This window comes from Entelurus aequoreus, linkage group LG02 (genome assembly GCF_033978785.1).
Source record: "Entelurus aequoreus isolate RoL-2023_Sb linkage group LG02, RoL_Eaeq_v1.1, whole genome shotgun sequence".
Classification (NCBI taxonomy): domain Eukaryota; kingdom Metazoa; phylum Chordata; class Actinopteri; order Syngnathiformes; family Syngnathidae; genus Entelurus; species Entelurus aequoreus.
This window is the reverse complement of record NC_084732.1, coordinates 94,978,403-94,983,631: the sequence shown is the minus strand read 5'-3', so window position 1 is coordinate 94,983,631 and position 5,229 is coordinate 94,978,403. Positions and strand designations below refer to the sequence as shown.

The 5,229-nt window shown below is 40.0% G+C and overlaps 1 long non-coding RNA gene across 1 annotated transcript; it reads right to left on the bottom strand.

Annotated features, from left to right (window-relative positions):
- Nucleotides 1–3,958: 3,958 nt before the first annotated feature.
- Nucleotides 3,959–4,575, bottom strand: LOC133665050 (uncharacterized). The gene is made up of 3 exons (XR_009828682.1): nt 4,377–4,575; nt 4,193–4,263; nt 3,959–4,105 (listed from the first exon to the last, which is right to left on the bottom strand). It is a non-coding gene; the product is annotated as an uncharacterized LOC133665050 (long non-coding RNA).
- Between the last annotated feature and the right edge of the window lie 654 nt (nt 4,576–5,229).

Sequence of the window (5,229 nt, the reverse complement as noted above, 5' to 3'; positions counted from 1 at the left end):
CCACTACTATTCATATGTGACAAAGGGACAACACATGTTATCATGAATGTTTTTTAGATGGATTAATTATTCTCTTGTTTTAAATCTAAACACTTTTCCCCCCATACTGAAGACATTAAACCATGCCCTAAGATTGGTAGACGGCTAAAGGGTTGTCTCTGTTTGATTCTTTGCTTCTTGTCTTGTTTAATAGATGTCATCAGTGTTTGAACCTGACACATGTTATCATGAATGTTTTTTAGATGGATTAATTATTCACTTGTTTTAAATCTAAACACTTTTCCCCCCCATACTGAAGACAGCATACCATGCCCTAAGATTGGTAGACGGTTAAAGGGTTCTTTCAGGTCTCATTCTACAGACGTCCACCAACCTTGGTGAAGCTGTATTGCTGATGTATTGTACTTCTAACCAGCTGTCAGTCCATTGACAGAGCGCGTCTGTTCCCGTGGCGTTTTTGTCTGCCAGCTTTTACTATTCTTGACTGCGACGAACCCATTCCGCCGCAACCTTGGCTCCTTCGCCTTCCACTGCCCCGCGGACACGTCGCGCAACGGTCACCGAGATTGGTGGATTTCATCCCTCCGATGTTGAAGCCTCGGGCTCATCGACCCTTTTTCACAACAAAGAAGGGGATCAACCCGCAATAAGTGCGGCGCGCTACGGTCACTCCACGCATTAGGAGGAAAAGAAGGGCAGTGTCTGGAAGGTTTTCATCCAAGTTGAGCGGTAGAATTCGGCTGGACAATTCGGAAACCCTTCACAAATGTTCATTTTGAATTATTCCAACTCGTTCTTCACCCGGTCCTGCAAATTGGCAGGCAGATCTCGGTTCCATGTTCGATTCCCGCTCCCGCCATCCTAGTCACTGCCGTTGTGTCCTTGGGCCAGACACTTTACCTACCTCCTCCCAGTGCCACCTACACTGGTTTAAATGTAACTTAGATATGGGGTTTCCCTACGTAAAGCGATTTGAGTCACTAGAGAAAAGCGCTATATAAATATAATTCACTTCACTTCACATTAAAGGCAAACCTACTGAGAGCCAAGACATGATTGTCCTTGTGTGTTTGGTTCTGTTCCACTCAGTCACGACCATTCCTAACTAGGGTTGGGCGTCGTTTCAATTTGGACGATTTCATTTCCGGTTCCTCATTTTGATTCCGGTTCTTCATTCCGATTCCAGTTTCCAACAATTTTGATTCATAATACGCCACCCATTTTCAATGGGAGACAAGTCTGGACTACACGCAGACCAGTCTAGTACCCGCACTCTTTTACGACAAAGCCAAGCTGTTGTAGCACGTGCATAATGTGGCTTGGCCCTGTCTTGCTGAAATAAGCAGGGGCGTCCATGAAAAAGACGTTGCTTGGATGGCAACATATGTTGCTTCAAAACCTGTATGTACCTTTCAGCATTAATGGTGCCTTCACAAATGTGTAAGTTACCCATGCCTTGGGCACTAATACACCCCCATACCATCACAGATGCTGGCTTTTGAACTTTGCGCCTATAGCAATCGGAATGGTTCTTTTCCACTTTTGTCCAGAGAACACAACGTCCACAGTTTTCAAAAACAATTTGAAATGTGGACTCGTCAGACCACAGAACAATTTTCCACTTTGCATCAGTCCATCTTAGATGAGCTCAGGCCCAGCAAAGCCGGCGGCATTTCTGGGTGTTGTTGATAAATGGCTTTCGCTTTGTAGAGTTTCAACTCGCACTTACAAATGTAGCGACAAACTGTAGTTACTGACAGTGGTTTTCTGAAGTGTTCCTGAGCCCATGTGGTGATATCCTTTACACACTGATGTCAGTTTTTGACGCCTGAGGGATCAAAGGTCACGGGCATTCAATGTTGGTTTCCAGATTCTCTGAACCTTTTGATGATATTACAGACTGTAGATAATGAAATCCATAAATTCCTTGCGATAGCTCGTTGAGAAATGTTGTTCTTAAACTGTCGGACAATTTGCTCATGCATTTGTGAATGACTGAGCATTTCATGGAAGCTGCTTTTACACCCAATCATGGCACCCACCTGTTCCCAATTAGCCTATTCACCTGTGGGATGTTCCAAAAAGGTGTTTGATGAGCATTCCTCAACTTTCTCAGTCTTTTTTGCCACTCGTGCCAGCTTTTTTGAAACATGTTGCAGGCATCAAATTCCAAATGAGCTAATATTTGCACAAAATAACACAGTTTACCGGTTCAAACGTTAAGTATCTTGTCTTTGCAGTCTATTCAATTGAATATAGGTTAAAAAGGGGTTGCAAATCATTGTATTCTGTTTTTATTTACCATTTACACTATGTCCCAACTTCACTGGTTTGGGGTTTTGTACACAGTTAGCAGCTTACCACTTCTATTGCAGCTATTTCTTCCAGTCAGTGGAGAGACCATCGAAAAGAGGAATCAACGTTTCATTCGGACATTTCAGGGACAATCACCATTGGCGTTGTTAGGCCTATTTTAGGGGGGCTCAAGCCCCCCTAAAATGTTCTTAAGCCCCCCCCTAAATAATTTAGTGTTAAAAAAAATAAAAATAAATCAATTTTTATTTATTTTTTATTTTTTTACAAATACATGCCGACATATTCATTATAAAGTGGCCCGAATATGAGTTTAAATACATAATCATATAACCTGTCATTATTCACTCAGTTTCCTCTCACTTCATAGCGTAAGGTAGAGAGCCCCTTTAGTGCGTCGGTATCCAATCCATTCCACTTGTTCATATAGAAAATGCCCACATCACTCAAAATCCAGTCCGCATTTTCTCTGTGACCTTGCTTGCGGTCCTTGGACTTGTTCATATAGAAAATGTCCACATCACTCAAAAACCAGTCCGCATTTTCTCTGCAACCTTGCTTGCGGTCCTGCAGGTGTACGAAGCACATTAGCACACAGCACTGCAGAACAAGAACCTTGTGTCTGCAATTATAAATAATTTAGTTTTTAAGTTTTGTGTTTCTTGTAGAATCTATATAAAGTAATATGCATTAGCCTATTGTTAAAATAATGAAAACAACATAAATAAATATATTTGTTTTATTGTATTGTTACATTAATAGCTGTTGTATTATTATAGGATGGCTTGTTAAACATTTCATAGGATTTTCAGAGGGTGGAAAAACCAAGACATTTAATATAAAATGTAAAATGAATAAATACATAAAAAGAAAAAGAAAAAAAATGGTTAAAAGCCATCGTCCCGGGGAGCATTTAATTTCGTCCCGTGCATTTTTTTTTACCGTCTCCGGGACGACGGGACTACGTTAATCTCAAGCCCTGGAAGTTACATTTTATTGTTTGCATTATTTGTTTCAGCATTGCACTTTGAAGATGGTCCCTCAGCTCTTTGACAGCTTTGGCTCTTTTTCAGATCAGCAGACGGACTCTAAGTCTTTCTTATTTACAGTATATAAAAAAGTTTCTCATTTCTATTCAGACTTCCATATATATTTAATTTCCTTAACGGCTTGCCATAATATATATATATATATATATATATATATATATATATATATATATATATATATATATATATATATATATATATATATATATATATATATATATATATATATATATATATATATATATATATATATATATATATATATATATCAGTGGAGGCTGGTGACTTCCAGAATTTGCTCACTTCACTCGCGATGGAATGTTCCCTGTTCTCTTATCTGTCTTTGTGCTGGCCAAAGGCATACTATTTGGAGTGTAAGCTACAGTCAGAAAGTTCTTGCTGATGCAATTCATTGTGCAGAGCTTAGCCTTGTGCCTTCCTGAAGAAATTACATTGCTGTAAGTCTATGAGCCTGCCTGATAATTAAGCTGAGAAATGACATTTGGATGTTATATAAACGCCAAGTGAACATGTGTAAAAGGCAGGAATTTTAATTATGTAGTTAAAAACAATTTTGTTTAGCTTACATTTTTCATTCTTCTACAGCTTCAACATGTAATCACCAATTTAATCAAGTTTAGCATATAAAAAAGATAAGATAACACTTTCTTTATCATATGTAGTTTTATTCAATATATTTAATATAAAATATGTAAAAATATGGTTCCAGTTGGCTTTATCTGCTGAGAAACACAGACAAAATGGAGTGTTATTACTACTGAGAACTAGTGGTGTAACACTGGTAGAGACATCTAATTAGTTCAACTCACATCTGGTTTAGCTGAGGGGCGGCATGCTCTCTCCTGGACTCCACTCCACAGGTTGGTGCTGGCTTCATTTACTGAGAAATACAGGACATGAAATTTTGTGTTATTACTACTGAGAACTAGTGGTGTAACACTGCTATTACTACTGAGAACTAGTGGTATAACACTGGTAGAGATTTCAACCCACCTCTGGTTTAGCTGAGGGGCGAGGGGCTCTCTCCACAACTCCACTCTACGGGTTGCAGCTGGCTTCATCTACTGAGAGACATGAAATGGAGTGTTATTACTACTGAGAACTAGTGGTGTAACACTGGTAGAGACATCTAATTAGTTCAACTCACATCTGGTTTAGCTGAGGGGCGGCATGCTCTCTCCTGGACTCCACTCCACAGGTTGGTGGAGTGGATCTAGGTTGAACTCCATCCTCCTCTTCCACTGGATTCGGACCCAAGCCACCACCACAAGCACCTGTTCCATGTACATTTTCCTCTCTCACATCCATTTTGCCTGGCTAATCTAGGCTTGCTCGAACACACACAGCTAACTGGATGGAAAACAATGAGCTAAACTTCAACTGTAAAAATGTCCAAACTACAGAGATAAATGTCAATGAGCGATTAGCAGCAGCAGCTTTTGCTTTCGAAATCTGTCTCAGAGATGTTGTCAACTCAAGGAGAAATGCCTAGAGTGAAGGGTTTAACGTTAACGCATATCTATCTCCAGCCCAAGATCTCAAATTGCGCCAGAATCTCGCCGATTTCCGAGGTCGTTTTAAGCAAAAGTATTTGGCTATATGAGCTATAAACTTCACGGATGATAGCCAGGGGTGTTCTCTAAATTTCCTGAAAAGCACAAGTTGATAGGACACTCGTAGCCACTATGGCGAGTGTTTGTTTGACTGAAGTGGCTGGCGAATTCTCAAAATGGCTTCTGTGTTGATTAGGAAAGGAAAGGATTGATTCCAAATGAACCAGTAGCATGTGATTGGACGAACAAAATGTCAATCTTTCAGCCCTGGACACAATGCATGGTGAGGCCAG